We start from the raw sequence: 19863 nt of genomic DNA, 5'->3' as shown, positions 1-19863 counted from the left end.
AGTTCCTTGAGGATAGGGATTGTCTTTTACCTCTTTTTGTATCCCCAGCCCTTAACAGTGCTTGGCACCTTGAAGGTACTCCATAAATGTTTATTTATTGATTGATTAATTGAAAGATGTATAGTCATGCAAAACGGATTTCTGCATTAGCCATGTTCTCCACCTCCACCTCCAACCCCTCAAAAAAAAAAAAGAGAGAGAGAAGAAAAAATATGTACTTCAAACTGTACTCTAAGTCCATTAGTTCTCTATCTGGAGGTAGATAGCATGCTTCATCATGAGTCCTTGGAACTGTAATAGTCATTGTATTAACCAGAGTTACTAAGTCTTTCAAAGTCTCTACAATGTTGCTGTTACAATATAAATTGTTCTCCTGGTTCCATTCCCTTGACTTTGCATTAGTTCATACAAATTATTCCCTGGCCTTTCTGAAACCATCCCCTTCATTTCTTACAGCACAAATGTTCCATCATATTCATAAACCATAACTTGCTCAGCCATTTCTCAAACGGTAGGTATCTTCTCAGTTTCCAATTCTTTGCCACTACAAAAAGAGTTCCTATAAATATTTTTGTAATACAGATCTTTTTCCTCTTTCTTTGATTTCTTTGGAATATAGACCTAGTAACACTATCACTGGGTAAAAAGGTATGTACAATTTAAAAGCTTTGGGGTCACAATTCCAAATTGCTTTCCAGAATGGTTAGACTAATTCACAGCTCCACCAACAGTGCATTAGTGTACCTATTTTCCTACATTCCTTCCAGCATTTGTTATTTTCCTTTTTTTTTTTTTTGCTCTTTTAGACAATCTGGTGAGTGTGAGGTGCTACATCAGAGTTGCTTAAATAAGCATTTCTCTAATTAGAAATGATTTAGAGCATTTCTTTCATATAATTATTGATAACTTTGCTTTCTTCCTCTGAAAACTGCTTATTCACATCCTTTGGACTATCACCACTCTTCTTTTTGGAATCAATAAAAATATATTATCTACTATCTCCTGAACTTGCTCTATATATCCCCTTCATCATTCTGCACAGCATGATTTCATCTCAGAAGGTCCAGACCAAATCTTTGCAAGAAGAACCTCCCATCTATTTTGTGACCCCAATTGCTCAGAGACACCTTGACTGATCCTCTTCTGTCATTTAACTTCAAAACTTTGAACACAAAATGACAGAATTTTGGAGTTGGAAAGTACCTCAGCAGCCATCTACATTAAGCTATGTCCAAAAGGAATCTCTACTACCATAAGTTATCTGGTCTCTTCCTTAAACCTGAAATGAGGAAACCCATTACTTCCCACTTTTGGACAGCTCTAATTTTTAGAAAGTTTTTTCCCGAGCCTCACTTTGCTTCTTTGTAACTTCTATTCATTCTGTTCACTTGGTTCTACCCTAGAATCCCTCTTCCACATGAGAACTTTTCAAATACTTAAAGATGGCTTTCCTATCACCTCTGAGTCTTCTTTTCTCTAAGCTAAATATCCCTAGTTTCTTCAATCAGTGTTTTGGTGACATGGACTCAAGGCCCTTTGCCATCCTGATTGCCTTTCTACGGGCATTCCCCAGTTTTTTCAATGTCCTCTTTAGACAGTAGAAGCTACAACTGAGAATAGAGCTCCAGATGTGATCTCTCCAGGGCAGAGTGTAAAGTGACTATCACCTCCTCATTCCTGGAAGCTCTGCCTCTCTTGATACAACCCCTGATCACATTAGCTTTTCTGGCAGCCATGTTACCTTACTAACTCATTTTGAATTTCCTGCCCTGCTATAAATCCTCCTACCTCCTTAAAGTCTTTTTCTTCCTTGTTTTCCTTCAGCTGTTTATTATAGTTTGCTAAGGAATATTTCAATGCAATGCTTCATTAAATACTTATTAAGCACCTATTATGTGCAAGTTATTGGACTAGGTATTGGAGATCAAAAAAAAAACAAAGCGAAAGTCTCTGTCCTCAAGTTGCTTTCATTCTGCAGGGAGAGTGGGGGGGCACACAATATATACTGGAAAGGATTTTGTTTGTTTTTATAAAACCTGTGATTTCTTCATTGTAAGGAGCTGCTGGTGAGAAATTTCCTCTACCAACTGAGATCAGCAGTGACTCTATAACTTAGTCATAGACAGTTGCCTGGGATATTGAGAGGTTCAATGACTTGCTCAGAATTACATAACAAGAATGCATCAGAGATGGAGGCCTGAACCAAGGTACTGCTGACTCAGAGGCCAGTTCTCTAATCACTTGACCATGCTATCTCACTCAAAGAACAGAATGCAAGGTAATTTGAGAAAAGAAAGAATTAACAATTCGAGGACTTTATGGAGGAGATGACCCTTGAAAAAAGAGAAAAATTTTGATACATGGTTCTGCACTCTTGGCACAGGATAATGGCTTGTATAAATGCACAGAGGTGGTATAGGGAGACGATGGAATGTCAAGTTCAGGAGATAGTTCAATTTGACTGGAACATGGAGTGTGTGAAGGAAAGTAATGCAAAATAAGATAGAGGTGATGACATTAGATGGTTGCCCTGGGGCCCCAACTTAAATGAAGGATCTGGGAGAAGTTGTCTGGTGTCTACTCTCTACTCTCTCTAATCAGAGTGAGAGAGGTACCCTAAGGGTAGCTGGTATGGAGGAGGTACAAATTTCAGAGTTGATGTGAATTTTCAGGATTCTGGAAACAATGATGATGTCCTGGAAAGCAGGCAGGTGGCAAATGATTATTAATAAAAAGAGATGTCCAAAAGTTATATCCCCATAAGGATTTCATACTTGGAGAATCAATAGCCAAGTTAATTTTTATGCACAGTGCAGGGAGGCCCTATGTGTTAAAAAGAGCTGTCCTCTACCCAGGACGTAGGGGTATCATTGTGTAGTTTGAAGGGAGGCAGAATAGACATCTCTAGCCTATTCTTACCCAGTCTTCACCAGAAGAGACTTTAATTCCTGCCAGGAGGGGAAGCAAGAAGCAGGGACCGTAGGCCACTTTGCTTTCCTCAGAGAGAGGGGATACTGGGGTAGAATTATATTTATCTGCTCTCTCAAATGTTATTTGTCCAGGGGTTAAAGGTTTTAAGTTCAATGTAACTTCCTGATCACTGCTTAAGAAAGAAAAACAGAATCTGGGGTGTGTTGTTTTGTTTCAGTTTTTCTTGACTCCTGTACTTGTTTTCAGAGTTTTTGCTCAGCTCTGGTTTTTTAATCGTACTTAGATGTCCTTTATCTATTCATCTAAATGCCATTTTTTCCCTCTAGGATTATATTCGGTCTTGTGGGGTGTTGTTGTCCATCCTTTGTTTTTGAAGAGGATCAATGACATCATGGGGTGATTGATGATTTGTATGTCATCAGCCTTACTCTCTCTTCCTGAGTCATCAAAGACCAGTGGCAGGACAAATGTCAAGATGAACGGTGATGACCCAGGATGCAGTGGATGATCTTGGTGTTGTCGATGCCTGATCAATCTCTAAGGGCTCCAAAGTGCCTGCTTCAGCTGCCTTTGTGTCTATTCGAACAAATTGTTCTCCCCTGCCCATTGTGCTAGGCGAAATCTTCACATGTTTGGGGTAGACATCCCCTATTACAGGTTTGAGGCTTGTTGGCAACTCTCAAACTGGTTTAGTCCATCTGCCAAGATGGATTTGCATGCTACATTTTCCTGGAGCTGGGTGAAGGCGGACAATGAAGGCAGATGAGAAGCCCAGAAAAGGGCTCCGCAAGCCCTCATACCAGAGGTGCTAGTCCTCCTTAAGTACCCTATAAACCGATATTGTAGGATAAGTCTTGCTTGTAAGCTTTTGTATTTTACTTTTTGGAATATTATATTTCAAGTTTTTAAAAAGCCTTCTTGTCTTTTATGGCATTGCTGTATAAGTCTCTGTGATCCTGAATGTGGTTCCTTGGTATTGGAACCCTTTCTTTCTTGTTGCAGTTTTTTTTTTTCTTTTACATGGAAGCTCTGGATTTTAGCTATGATATACCTAGGAATTTTCAATTTGAAGTTTCTTTCAGGATGACTGGTAGCTTCTTTTTTATTTTTACCTTGCCTCTAATTTTAATAAATCTGAGTAGTTTTTGCTTGTTTGTTTTTTGTGATTTCTTGAAACATAGCATTCAGGTTTTTTGCTTGGTCATGGTTTTCAGGGTACCTGTTAATTTCTAAATCATCTCTCCTCAATCTATCTTCCAGGCAGCTAGGTGGTGCAATGGATAGAGCCCTGGGCTTGGAGATTAGAAAGATTCATCTTCATGAATTCATATCTAGCCTCATGTACTTAATAGCCATGTGACCTTAGGCAACTCTGTTTGCCTCAGTTTCTCATCTGTAAAATGAACTAGAATAGGAAATGGCAAACCACTACAGTATCTTTGCCAAGAAAACCCCAAATGGGGTCATGAAGAGTTAGATATTACTAAAACAAATAAAAGACAACCCTACATTTTCTTCTTTTAAAAATCTTTTATTATTTTGGCTTTGTTCTAATATTCCTTATTACCTCATGGAACATTGAGTTCAATTTGTTCCATCTATTTTTTAGGGAGTCTGCTACCTAGGTAATGTTTTCCGCCTTCCGTGGTAAGCTATTTATTATCTTTCCAATTTTTTCCTACAGAGCTCTTATTCACTTTTCATCTCTTACTTCATTTCTTCCTGGTAATCTTGTAGTCTTTGAAGCTAAGCCATTTTCTATGAGGCTCCACTAGTTGTTCTTGTGGGGTTACTTTCTTCTCCTTGGCTTACCTCTTGAGTATCTATTAACCGATAGTTTTTTGTTGTTGTTGTTGTTGTTTGCAACCTGAGTTCCAGGTCTGGGACTTTGCTGAGAATAGACCCTACCTCCTTTGACTTTCTTAGGTGGAGTGGTCAGGCCATGTTTGAAACTTTTCCTGACTTGAAGTCCTTTCTGCTACTTTCTACCACTAGCCCTGGTAAATCGGCACTTAGAGGACTGGCAGGCTTCAGGTTCCCCTAGAATGTCCCTAGAGAGAACTGGAATTTCAGGACTTTCTGGAGTGTTACTGGATCCAGCCACGCTTTCATTCCATTACTTCGTTTAAAGCCTTCCTCCCCAGCCTCCTCACCAATTGCCTTGTCTCCTCTCTCCTTCCAGAGACCGTGCCCTGAAGAACTTCCATTCTGGGGCCCTTCACTTATAATTTGTCACTGCCTCTCTTGGAAAACCCCAGCCATGCTTCACTTTACTCCCTCCTCTCAAACCACTTCCAACATATCCTCCTTAGAGATTTCCTGGTGACTGTGTGCTTAACCTGTCTTCCTCCTCTTCTCCTACCTCCTTCCAACTCTCAAATTCTGGAACCACAAACCATGAGGAAATCAACTCTGCAATTATTTCTAGATGGAGCATGTCAATCTACTCCCCTATACTCCAGCTACAGCTCCAATTCTGTAGTCCCTGTAACCTTACCAAATCAGAAGACTACTCTCTGGATACCACTCCCCAATGGGTGTTGTCTCCTCTAACAGAACATGAACTCACTGAGAGCAGGAACTGTTTTTGTTTTTTGTATTTGAATCCCCAATACTTAGCACAGTGCTTGGCATGTAGTAAGTACATAATAAATTCTTTTTCACTCATTCATTCAGGTCCCTCAGAGTACTACCCCCCAAGTCAAAAGCACTGCAGGCTTTCAGCTCATCGGAGTGTACCAGTCAGGGACTTCTGGGCTTCTGGTCCCTCTGGTATATCCCTAGTCAGATTGTTAAGGACTTCAGGTCCTACTGGAATATTCCTGGCAGGTTTTACATCTGTGTGAACTGATTCTGGCTTCTTCAGCATGACTCCTCTCCCAGTGTTCAAATGTTCCTGATTATCTTTTTGTATAGTGCTGAGCTGTATGGAGGTGCTCTTTAGATTTCATGATCACTCTTAAATCATTATTCAATCTTTGCTGGAGTCCATATGGGAGAGCTGGGTTCCTCTGTGACTTCGCAAAACACCATCTTAATCAAAAATCCCTTAATTTGATTTTTCAAATGATTCCTGTCTTGTAAAGAATGTGTTGATCAGCTGACACAAATATTCCAGTAAGCTTGGTAGTAATTTATTAGGCTATCAGTTTCTATTCTTTTAAATCAGTCTCTTACAAGTTTGTGAACCAAGGAAATTAAAATTTTGTGCCTACAAAATAGGTGCTTTATTCTTTCAGACTAAACACTGGAGGGGAGTAGAAAAGGACAGTTTTTCTGAAGTGTCAGTAGTAGACCTCCCCATCTGTTTTCACTGTTTCAGATATTATTTTGAAAAGCATTGGGTACATAATCTACATCCTTATTCTCTAGAATATCTGAATTCAGAATATCTGAATTCTTGTAGGGTGATTATTGCCTGTAGCAATGCAAATCACAACAAACCTATATCTGCCCACCCTATGCAATTTTTCTCCATATCCTTCTTAAATAGACTCAGGGATTCTACCCGATGCAGTGAGGGCTACTCTTGAGTTCCAGTTTGGGGATATCAATGAAGTGTGTGTGGTCTTCCTCACTCCCACCACTTGGACAGCCCAACTTTTTTATCATACATTTATTTGATGATATGCTATCTTTTATAATGCTTATCCTTTGTAATTCCTATATTGCAATGTATTGTAGCCTGCTTATGGCCACAATGTACTTCTTCATTGCCTTTTGGGTGACAGTCAACTTACACGTTTTACTGACATATAACATTACCAGAAGAATATTTACATTATGTTTTGTTCTTTATTGCTGTTTCTGCTTTTATAAACTTATTTGGGGCTATGAAGTTAGAGTTCAGATGTGGTACCTCCACTGTCCTTGATAATGACACATTTTTTAAATTAATTTATTTTGATGATAATGAGACGTTTGTAATACAAGTCTTTGCAAGTCTCTTCCATATCTATTCTCTTTGTGGTCCTTTTTCCAGTTTTGTCTTTAAATGTTCTCAGTTCTGCTACTTTCTCACTATTTTATGAGGCAATGCTACTTATAATCTCCCAGCATCCTCATCAATAAGATTTTACAAATCAGCTGTTTCTAAACTTGTGCTGCACCTGGTTGACATCTGTCTATGCTTGTCAAATAAGTAGATTGTTTGCTGACCATAGCAGTTTTTAGGCTTTGGGGTTTCCTTATTATGGAGCACAATTCTTCTCACCAAAGAGTATTTTCTATTATTTTCAGGCAAATGAACAAACTACTATTTTCAGGAATGAAACTGATCAGAACAGAAGGGTATTTTAAGTCATTAATGAAAAGGTATATATTGAAAAGACATTTGTCTCAATTTGGGACTGTCATTTTTGCTAGCTTTAAAGAAGAAAATTAAGTCCTTGGTATTTTATAGACAATTGTCCCTACTACCAAAATAAAGGAAAGTACATAGCCATTCATATGAATATGTTTTGGGGCTCATGGTCCAAAAGAGGTCATATTTCTCAGGAGTTTCTGCATTTTAACATTTTAAAAAATGTTTTAAGCAAAAGGAATGACCCTCTAATTATGAAATTTCAGTCATCATGAACTGATAGGGGGAGTTCAGTTTGGAAGCCAAGAGTCTTCCCTGAAGTCATACAATTTAGGTATCCGCCTTCTCCACCTATTTGTAGGCTTGGCCTCTGTCAAAATAATACTGTTGCTTAGTAAGCAGTACTGCCAAATATTCAATGTGAGGTCAGAAGGGAGAAGGATTATGACAAATAGCAATGGATATGGAATTCTGATTTTCAAAGGTTTATCAATCACTAGAATCATGTACCAAGACACACATTGTGGTTTGGCTGGAACACAGAGTTCGTGAAAGGGAACATTTCTAACCTATAACATCCCATGCTTTTCTCTGACAATATTTTTCATAGTAATTGCTCAAAAACACTTCTGAAATGGAGCCAAAAAAGGGAGAGTGAGTGAGTTTGAATTTGTGACTTTTTCCTACATATCTTTAAAGATATAGAATGTAAACAAATAAATGAAAAAGCATTTATTAATTCCTTACTATGTGTCAAACACTATGTTAAGTAATGGGAATAGAAACAGAAATTGAGTTAGTCTCTGTTCTCAAAGAACTCACATGCTAATTGGGGGAAATAATATACATAAAAGGGTTCAGTTGCCCCACAGATGGAAAGGCTTGGGGAGTCCTCAGAATACATTGTTAAGTCAGATAGTAGTGTCTACAGGTTTGGAGGGTGTTAGGAACAGATGGTAAGGCCTAGTGGTTCTCCAACATCCCAAAAGTATTGTATTTGGTGACTGCTCAACCAAATGATAACTAATGGGAAGGGAGAATTGACTGGATGATCAATGAAGCCAGGGCTCTGGGTTCCCTCAGCATCCAGCTGGGAAGGGGAATGGGAAAGGAAGTATTGGCAGATTGGGAGGGAGGGAGGAGGCTCCCTAGGATCTTCTACTGCTGTGTCCTCCAGAACCAGATGAAATCTGGTGCGGGGAATAGGGAATGCTCTTCACCTCATCTGCTCTTCTGGGCCTAATATCTGGATATAGATGGGGGTTCTTTTTAACCTGGTGTTACTAGTTTGGCTGTCTCTGATCCAGATCAAGCTGAAAGTACAAACTTCCACTTTTTGCCTAGTAAGTTTGCCATAATTCATTCATTCAGCTTGATTCTCTACTCATGAATCATATACTGAAAGAACAAGGCCACAAATGAAATTCTGAAATGCAGTTAACCTACTGAACTTGGAATATTCTCTTTATTACCATATTGCATTGGAAAGGACATCAAACTGGTGCCTATGACCAAGACATGCTTCAGGCCCAAGTGCTGGGAATTCCTGGAGACAGCTACCTAAAGACAACAGATTTAGTAGTGGCTGTATGGAATGCATGGAGCAAGGAGTCAGCTTCCATTTTGGCTGATGGCTTACAGAGGACATTCTCTTCCCTTTTTTGAAAATAGGGATACTTGCAGTTCCCCAGTCCTATAGACCCCCTCCCATTCTCCATGATCTTTCAAAGATCATTGTCGGTGACTCAGATATCATATCTGCCAGGTATTTTAGTACCTGAAGATGTACAGCAGTTCATTTGAGTCTGATGACTTGAAATCTTCAAACCCACCTTTACCACTTCCTATGTTAAGTTACATATGTTTGTATATAGGTACGTATGTAATAATAATAATAATAACAATAATAGCATTTATATAGTGCCTACAAGGTGCCAGGCACCATGTTATCTCATTTGATCCTCACAACAATTCTATAAGGTAGGTGCTATTATTATTCCCATTTTACAGCCAAGGAAACAGAGGCAGACAAAGGTTAAAGGACTTGCCCAGAATCATACGGCTGGTAAGCCCCTGCGGCCACATTTGAACTCGGGTCTTCTTGACTCCAGGCCTAGCACTCTATCCACTGTGCTACCTAGCTATATGTAACCCTTGCCCCAAAGCCAGTTGGCATGTGACTCTTTCCTTATTGGTAGAGAAGAAGGTCTTTCTTTGTATGACTGGAGGAGTGAAGTTGGCGAGAGCTTGAGAGATCTCCAACCTTCACCAGTTTCCTTTGAGTCTGCCTTAGGGACTCTTCAAGGCCAGTATCCTTTGTGACTCATCAAGCTTTGGGAATTTCTGGCTTCTAGTTTCAAGAGAGTAGATGAAAGATGCCACCCCCACTTCAGGTTGCTGAAGAAAAAGACTCTGGGAACACATGAGAGGAGCTGGTAGTCTTCATTATATCCCTATTCCTAGCTTGTTACACAAGAGACTGCGGGGTGTTTCCCCTTGGGTAGATCTGGCACCCTCTCGGTTGAGCAGAGTTACTTTACTCCCAATGGGAGATCTCCTTCACTCTATATTATCTAGTATATATTATCCTGGAAAAGGAAATGGTAAACTACTCCAGTATCTTTGCCAAGAAAACCCCAAAATAGGGTGATAAACAATCAGAAACTCCTGAAACAACTCAACAACAAAAATATATTCTCCTATGTATAACTTCTCTGGTTTTCTGTTTTGCTACTGATTTGGATAAATGGGTTTCTTTGCTATTCTTTGTGTGTGGTCATTGTAGAACTAGTATTTGCTGGGAAAGGGGTTAAGCCTTGGACACAAAGCTTGGGGTCATTCTTCCCTCCAATAATAAGAATGACAAAGCAATCAGAAGTTAGAATGAACCTGATCATACTTCCTAGATTAATAGTATTTGATGGAACAAACAGATATAATTCTAATCTGATACCTCCTCTCCCTCTGAAGAGACAAGAGTGGTGGCCTCTGGCCCCAACCTTCTGCTTCCCCTGCTAGCAGGAATGAAAGTCTTCTTTGGAGAAGAGTGGGGGAAGAAGACACTACACATGTCTATTCTGACTTCCTTTGAGTCACATGATAGACCTTTCTACACATGAGGCACTATTTTGAGTTCTTAGCATTTGACTTTGGGAGAGGGGCTATGCATACATATACACATCATATATACATATATACTTCATATACATACATGGGTGTATAGTACTGTATCATATCATATAGTTGTTGTTCAATCATGCAGTCATGTTTGACTCTTCATGACACATGGACCATAGCACACTAGGCCCTTCTATCATCTAATATCTCTTGAAATCTGTCCAAGTTCATGTTCATTGTTTCCACGATGCTATCTATTCATCTCATCCTCTGCTGTCCTCTTTTCCTTTTGCCTTCAATCTTTCCCAACATCAGGATCTTTTCTAATGAGTCCTATCTTCTCATTATGCATGTGGCCGAAGTATTTAAGCTTCAACTTCAGTATTTAACCTTCCAGTGAATAGCCTGAATTGATTTCTGTAAGTATTGACTGATTTGACTTCCTTGCTGTCCAAGGGACTCTCAAAAGCCTTCTCCAGCACCACAATTCGAAAGTATTGATTCCGTAGTGCTTAGCTTTCCATAAAGTCCAATTCTCACAGCCATACATTGTTACTGGTAAAACCATAGCTTCCACTATGTGGACCTTTCTCAGCAAGGTAATGCCTCTGCTTTTTAGTTTGCTGTCCAGATTTACCATGGTTTTCCTTCCAAGGAGCAAGCATCTTTTAATTTCATGGTTGCAGTTGCTGTCTGCTGTGACAAAAGCTGATACGGCTTCCATTTCTTCTCCCTCTGTTTGCCAGGAAGTGATGGGATCAGTTGCCAAGATCTTAGGTTTTTTTGATGTTAAGCTTCAAGCCAGCTTTTACGCTCTCTTCTTTAAAAAGTCTCACTAAGAGGCTTCTTAATTCCTTTTCACTTTCTGCCATCAAACTGGTATCATCTGCACATTTGAAATTGTTGATATTTCTCCCAGCAACTTTAATTCTGGCTTTTGATTTGTCCAGGCTGTCATTTCTCATGATATACTCTGCATATAAGTTAAAAAAATAAAGTACTGCTTTTCCAATCTTAAACCAACCAGTTCTATGTTTGGTTCACACACGTACGCATTTCTCTCTCTCTCTCTGTATATGTGTGTGTGTGTGTGTGTGTGTGTGTGTGTGAAGAGTTAGGGTCATCCCTTTTATATAAATCTTCATTTACTTGTTAATTGGAGGGTATAGAAGAAAAGGGAAGAGTAGCATGAAAGCACCAACAAAAAAGGAAATCTGGGCAGTACATATATATAATAATGTGCCTCCCATCCTAGGGGCAAGTTAGCTTGTCCCTTGTCTTCCTTAAGGGGCTTATTTTTAATATGCCCAGGGGCTTTTGATTTACTTCAGGTTACTAACCCCTCTCAAGTTACAATTTCCTCTGAAATCTACTTGCGCTCTCTTGGGAAGACTTTTACAAATTGCCACTAAAATGTGACTATCAGTAGAAGTCATCACCTCCACCATTTCCACTTGAATCAAGCTAAAGGGGATGTACCTCTTGCTTTCCCTGGATTCTCACATTCCCCAAACCTATACCTCCACTGCTAACATTAACCATGTGTAACCCATTGCTCATTTCACCCACTTAAAATCATCATGTGAGAGACTTGATCATTCCCTAAGGAGTTTATATAAAAGGAAGATACAATCTCAGCACCAGCTAGTGATTCTGAGAGTCTAGAAGCAGAGGTTGGAGCAATCATAGAGTCCCTATATGCCTCTGAGGAGCAAAGGTAAGACAGCTCCAGCAGAGAAGGGCAATATTGAAGAGGGTCATCTGCTGGACAGACATTTCAGTGAACAAAACCTGGGCTGTGATGGAAGTCCTGAGAAATAGTTGTCTTTTCCCCCAACTTTTCCTGATGTCTATTTATTCACAGACAATATAATATATTGAAACATTTCCAATTTTCTGCCTCTAGAATTTTTAAAAATTTATTTATTTTTAGTTTTCAACATTCACTTCCATAAGATTTTGAGTTCTGAATTTTCTCCCTATCTCTCCCCTCCTCCACCCCAAGATGGCATGCAATTTGATATAGGCTCTACATATACATTCATATTGAACCTATTTTCACATTGGTCATGTTGTAAAGAAGAATTAGAACCAATGGGAGAAAACACGAGAAAGAAGAAACAAACAAAAAAAAGAAAAAAAAGAGAGCAAATAATATGCTTTGGTCTGTATTTAGACTACATAGTTCTCTTTCTGGATGTGGACAGCATTTTCCATCATGAGTCCTTGGAGTTGTCTTGGATTCTTGCATTGCTAAGAAGATGTAAGTCTATCAAAGTTAGTCATTGCACATTACAATGTTCTCCTGGTTCTGTTCAATTCTCTCAGCATCAGTCATTCAAATCTTTCCAGGTCTTTCTGAAGTCTCCGTGTTCATCATTTCTTATAGCACAATAGTATTCCGTTACATTCATATACCACAGTTTGTTCAATCATTCCCCAACTGATGGGCATCACCTCATTTTCCAATTCTTTGCCATGACAAAAAAAGCTCCTACAAATATTTTTGTACATGTGGGTCATTTCCCCATTTTTATGATCCCTTTGGGATACAGACCTAGAAGCTGGGTCAAAGGGTATGCACATTTTTATATCCTTTTGGGCACAGTTTCAAACTGCTCTCCAAAATAGTTGAATCAGTTCACAACTCCAACAACAATGCATTAATGTTCCAATTTTCCCATATCTTCTCCAGCATTTATCATTTTGCTATTTTGTCATGTTGGCCAATCTGATAGGTGTGATGTGGTATCTCAGAGTTGTTTTGATTTGCATTTCTCTAATCAATAGTGATTCAGAGTTGGCCTCTACAATTTTACCTCAATCGCAGAGGCTAGGGGTTAACTGGTGAGAGATATAAAAGTTAAGTTAGGCAAACAGCCCAACCTCTGCCTAAATGTTAGAAATTTTCCTAACTAGGTGCTTGGAGTGATTGTGACTGAACTCATCTTTTTTTTTTTTTTGACTAAAACTCCCTAAAGCTGAAGGAGAAGGAACCACGTGGACTGTAAGGACTACTTTGTTACTCCCTAGGCTTAAAACAAGGTAATTATTTTAAGAGAATGTTAAAATTTTAACAAGGATCTGAGGCCACAAATCTTCTTTATATAAAAGTTGCAGTGAGAGGACAGAACAGGGAGGTAGGGATATAGTTCTTGGATATACAAAACCAGTAGTGAGTGATACTAACTACAGAAGAAAGTGACTTTTCTTGATTTAGGCATCTTCCTTCATAGGGCAGATAACAAGGAAAATAAAACCCTGGAAGAATGGGAGAAGGTTGAAGGCAATTAATAGAATAGGCCAAAGAGATGGGGAAGAGGTCTCACCAATTATCATTCTCATCATATCAGCAATTTTCTTCTTCAGGTCCCACTTTTGTTCGCTCACCATTTATGCTTTGGAAAGTGACCAGCATTGCAAAACAAGGCTGGATTTATTGTTTTGTTAATTATCCAGACTTAAGAAAGTGATAGTAAAAATATTAATAATTCAGATTAAATTTAAAAGTGTGTTGTACTTTTTTATGAGAGCTAGTTATTAAACATTTACCAGAACACCCCTCTCTCCACCTTAGTTTAGGCCCTTGTCACTTTTCACCAGGTCTCTTGAAATAGGATCCTAATTGGTCTTCCTGCCTCAAATCTCTCCCTTTTTCAATCCATCCTTCTACATAGTAACAAGGTTTTTTTGTTTTATTTTGTTTCGTTTTTTAAAAAGTCTAAAGCATAGAACTAACCACGTCACTCCCTCCTCAAAAAATTCCAGGTGCCTGTAGAATAAAACATAAACTCCTCAATTTGACAGAGAAAGTCATTTACTACCCATGCTTATTGCATCTACTCTATTTCAGGCAATCAACAATCCAGCCAAACTTGCACTACTTGCTGTTCTTCCTACATACCATTCCAACTCCTATCCCCATTCCTTTGCTAGGCTGTCTTCCATTCTCTTCTTTGGAGGTCCTGCTCCCTTTAAAGTTCAACTCACTTGCCACCTCCTGGTGCCTTTTTGCATAGATTTTCTATTTAGTTATATGATTTTTGTTAACATTTGCCACTAACATGTTCCTTTCTATTATTCTTCTGCAAAGAGCATATTTCATTTTGCTCTTATCAAAGACACAGAATTTTAACTGCTTCCTTATCATCTGATAGTTGGGAAGAAAAACGATTCTCCTCAGAGATTACTTAAGTTTTCAACCTCTCTGATTCAGAGGGAAAGTTTCTTTTTACCCCATAAAACGTGTATTTTGTGACTATAGATTACATTGTAGACCTAACTGTGGAATGCAGAATAGCCACAAGGTGGCACTACAACCTAGAGAATAAAAAGTCATACACTGGCGACTCAATTTGACAAACTCTGCTATTACAATACTTCAGTACTTGAATCTGTGATCTCACTGATTTGAGTCCACTCTACAGGAGTGCAGATTGCAGCCTTTCCTCTTCTTTTCAACCTGTGTAAATCTTGTTCGCTTCTTACCTTAGGATATCCTACTTTAATAAATATCCTACTTTAGGATCTAACTCTTCTTTTCTGGTCACGTATATCTTTAATATCTTTTCTGTCTCTTGTGTGAGATTTGTAATTGGTAATATGCTATAACCTATTTACACCCACAATATATCTCTCCATTGCCCTTCTGGCAATATGATTTTGATTTTGGAGGCAATTATTGTATTCAAGGATTCAAAATCATAGCATCAATGAAAGAATATTGGTGTTAAAAAGATAAGCTTTTTTTTTTTGAGGAGAAAAACACCATGCAATGCCTCATACAAAATATATTTTGCTCTCTTCGTACTCATTTTTGGACTCAAATTATAGGTGGTGCAGTGGAGAGGGCACCAGGTCTGGAATCAAAAAGAAATTAATTCAAATCTGGCCTCAGATACTTACTAGCTATGTGACCCTGGGCAAGTCCCTTAACCCTGTTTGCCTCCTCATCTGTAAAATGGGCTGGAGAAGGAAATGGCAAACCACACTAGTATCTTTTCCAAGAAAACCCCATATGGGATCATGCAGAGTCAGACAGGACTGAACGACAACATGTTGCCTGCTCAATGCATATGACTTGCAAAAATGTGCCTATATCTTTCTAAATACTGGACCTTCATCAAGGATATCTTTAATCATTTCATATTTCTAAGAGACAGCAGTAGTCTAAGGCAGAATTCCAAAACACAAACAATCCTAAAGAGTCTAATAGTTGAATTGTGAACATAAATTAATATAAATTACTTGGGATTACATAGAAATATGGCTATGAGTCTCCCTGGCTAACAAAAAAACACTTGTAACAAATATGCATAGGCAAAGCAAATCTCTTCACTGTTTATTTCCAAAAATATGTCTCATTCTGCATTTTGCGTCTTAACACTTACCAGCTGTGTGACCCTGGGACTAAAAAAAAAAACTGTTCTTCTCAGCTTTTTTTTTCCCCTTCACTGTCCTTTTTATATTCTTATAAGGCACAATGGGGAATGCAATGTTAGAATCCAAACATGTTGGCACTACATCATTGGTTCAGTAAATATAGAAATTTTGATATATATTTTCCTCAAATATTTTTGAATGATTTGGTTTACTACGATGCCTTAACAAAGTTATTGTAAAACCCCTTTCCCAAAGCCCATTGGTATGAGACTGTCTTATTGGTAGAGATGAATGTCATGCCTGCATGAAGGTTAGGGTGGAGTTGTCAAGAGTAAGAGAGCTTCAGTTCTTGTCCAGTCTTCTTTGGGGCTCTTCAAATTTCAAGTTACTCTGGGTGCTTCTGGCTTCCAGTTTCAAGACAGAAGATGGAAAAGGCCAATCCCACTTAGGGTTACTAAAGGAAAAGACTCTAGAAAGACATGAGAGGAGCTGACATTCTTCATCATGTCCCTATTGCTAACTTGTTATGCTACAGACTGTGGAGAATTTTCCCTTGGATAAGATTTAGCACTCCCTTGGTTGAGCTGAGTTTCCTCACTCAGAGAGCTCCTTCACTCTATATTGTCTGGTATATATTTTTCTATGTATATCTTCTGTGATTTCCATTTTGCTATAATTTGGATAGATGGGTTTCTTTGCTTTTTTCTATGTGTGTTCATTGTGGAACTGGTATTTGGTGTAAACCTTGGATACAGGGATTGGAAGCCTGCTTCCCCCTCCAATAATGATGCAGAGATCAGAAGTTAGATTGAACCAGGTCATATCCCCTGGACTAGTTATATTTAAGGAAGTAGAGAGATATAACTCAAGCCTGGCACCCCCTCTCTATAAGCAGAGGGGTGGCCTCTGGCCCCAACTTCCTACTCCTCCTCCTGCCTGCCTTCTAAGGCAAATATTAAAGTCTCCCTTAGAATAGGGTAGAGGGAAGAAGAGGCTAGAGATGTTCATTTTGCTTTCCTTTGAGGAATGTCACATGATACCCCATTGCTATATGTGGGGGGATAGGGCCCCTCAGTATATGTGGTTTTCACTGTGTGTGAGCCATTCTACACTTGCAAACAATTTCTACCTTTCCTCATTGTTTTATGAGATGATACCACTTGTAATCTTCCACAATCTCCTTTATAAGATTTTACAGATAAGTCTTATATTTTAATCCGCTGATGCCCTTGGCAATCATATCAAATGTTTGCTGACTGAACATTGGTTGACTTACATAGATTAACTTTCTGTGGGACATGGTGATAGTCTATGTCCATGTATTTTTTTTTAAAACTGATCTTCATTTTTTTAACATTAACAACTTGTTTAAATAGCATAGTTTAGAATTATCTCAATTTTACTCCACATCTCATTTTTATTCTTTCTTATAATACAGTATCACTTCCAACCTTTGCTCTAATAAATTGGTGGTCTTCACAAACAGATAATTCAGAAATAGTTCTCTGACTGTTAAGATAAAATAAATTTCAAGAAAGGATCTACTTTTTCTTCTCCTTTTTGAAAATCAGGTCATTTGCCCATCTTGCCAATTTTTAAATCTTTCCCATTTGCCAAGATTTTTCAAAGATCATAGATAAACAGTTCAATAATCTTTCAGTACTCTAGATTTAGTTCCCTGGATGGGCCTTGGGATTTGAACTCAGTGAGCACATTTTGTCATTATCTTACTATCTCCTACATATCTTGGTTTCAATTCCTTGTTAATTGTTTTTGTTTTATTTTTCCCATCCTGTAGATCAAAGGAGTAAACCTCAAATAGAAATAAGGCCACTAAGTATAAAGGAAACCTGAAGGCCACATAATGCCTTAGAAAACCACATATTAACATTATTTATGATCTATTGTATTTTTATTTATTTCATCAAATATTTCTCAATTGCATTTTAATCTGACTCCCCAGTGCAGTTTTACCACATAGAGCAAAGACAAAATTGATGAAGAGTTCAGGAAATAGGTCACAGAAGCATGACAATAATACTAATAGGGGATGTCAGTTGTTGAGACATTTGCTGTATGTTTCAGGATAAAATGAGACAATATTTGTATATTTGCTACTATGATCAAAGGATTATAAAACCGTGAACATAACCTTTGAGCCAGGAATACCACTACCAGGTCTGTAACCCCAAGAGATTAAAGAAAAAAGGAAAAGCACCCACACGTACAAAAATATTAATAGCAGCTCTTTTTGTGGTGGCAAAGAATTGGAAATTGAAGGGATACCCATCAATTAGGGAATGGTTGAACAAGTTGTGGTATTTGATTTGGATGGAATACTCTTTTGCTGTAAGAAATGGTAAAGGGGATATGAACTGATGCAATGAAGCAACCATAACCAGGAGAACATTGTACACAGTAACAGCAATAGTGTAACAATGATTAGTTGTCAAAGACTTATCTACCCTGATCCAGACAATGTGCCAAAACAATCCCAAACGACTCATGAAGAAAAATGCTATCCCTTTTCAGAGAGAGAACTGATGAACTGTGAGTACAAATGGAATCATATTTTTTTCCACTTTATGTTTCTTGCTTCCCCCCCCCAACATGGTTAATATGGAAATATGTTTTGCATGATTTCACACATATAATGGGCATCAAATTGCTTGCCTTCTCAATGGGTTGGGGAGGGGCTGAACAAAGGGAGAGAATTTGGAACTCAAAATTTAAAAATAAATGTAAAATTTAAAAAATAATCTAAATTGGAGGTAAGGAAAGCCTAAACTAGGGTGGTAGTTGTGTGACTAAAGAGAAAAGGTATAATGGAAAGATGTTATGGAGGTAGAAACGACAAAATTTGACAAGTGACTAGATATATGGGGTAAGTGAGAGTGAGGACTCTGAGAAGACATTGAGATTATGAACTTGGGTGACTGGGAGGATAGCACAGGAAAGAGATAGCTTTAGGAAGTGTGTCCCCTCTGAGTTGAAAAGAAAGTCAGCCTTGACTATGGGAAGTTGAGCTTTGGAGAAGAACACGCCCAGGGAATCCAGATGAGCAACCTGTCCCAGAAGAGACACCAAACCCTGGGGAGAATCATGAGGACATCATTAAAAGGGAAAACACACCACAGCCTTGCAGTGTCTCAGATGTGAGTTACATTGACCACATGAGTTCCTTAAATATCTGCTAGGGTTCTCTAGGTGTGTGCCCATTATTCTCTAATTATGGAAGAATGTCCATGTTTATGGGGGAATATTTTGTAGCCATTGTTCATAGGATACCTTCTCAGCAAATGACTTTGTTTTGAGCTAATTGTGTTTATTGGATGACTAAGCATCCAATTAAGAGGTAAAATTTTAGGAATTTAGACCTGCTGAATATTTTAAACACTAGATTGTAACTCCCTTCTTGGTAACCAAACTATAAACTTGAATTGGAGGGAATATCCCAGAAAGAACACCACACCAATGATTTGGATAAAGGTATAGATGTCATGGTTATCAAATTTACCTGTGACACAAAGCTGAAGGAGAGAACTAATATATGAAAAGACAGAGTGAGGATCCAAAAATTGCTTGACAATCTATACCAGGGGTTCTTAACCTTTTATACTTGTGATGGTCCTCTTTGCCCACCTAGTGAAGCTTGTGAACCCCTTCTCAGAATGTTTTTAAATGCATAGAATAAAATACACAGGGTTAAAAAGGAAACCAATTATATTAAAATATAGTTATCAAAATATGTTTTAAAGAAAGTTATGGATTCCAGGACGAGAACCTCTGGTTTAGACAATAGGGCTGAATCTAGAGAAATGTGATTCAAAAACTCCAGTGGTTCCATAAATCTAAGACGAGTGAAAAACGGTTAAATAGTTATTTGTCTGATAAAAGATCTAAAATTTTTAGTAGACTGCAAGCTCAATATGAATCAGAAATGGAATATAGCAGTCAAAAATGCTAATGAAATATGGCTTAGGTGAGAGGAAGCTTGGTATGGGGAAGAAAATGCTGAATTTGGAGTCAGAAGACTTGAATGTGAATCCCCCCCACCTCAGCCCCCATATACTTTTTGGCTGTTGTGACCCTAGATGAGTCCTTTCAATATACTGGGCCTCAGTTTCCTC

At 38.4% G+C, this 19863-nt stretch overlaps 1 pseudogene; it reads right to left on the bottom strand.

Annotated features, from left to right (window-relative positions):
- The window catches only part of LOC114027492, a 35124-nt pseudogene extending 31586 nt beyond the window's left edge, over window positions 1-3538 (bottom strand).
- Window positions 3539-19863: the final 16325 nt, after the last annotated feature.

This window comes from Vombatus ursinus, unplaced genomic scaffold, assembly GCF_900497805.2.
Source record: "Vombatus ursinus unplaced genomic scaffold, bare-nosed wombat genome assembly UNPS02014861.1, whole genome shotgun sequence".
NCBI lineage: Eukaryota > Metazoa > Chordata > Mammalia > Diprotodontia > Vombatidae > Vombatus > Vombatus ursinus.
This window is presented reverse-complemented; position numbering and strand designations above follow the sequence as displayed.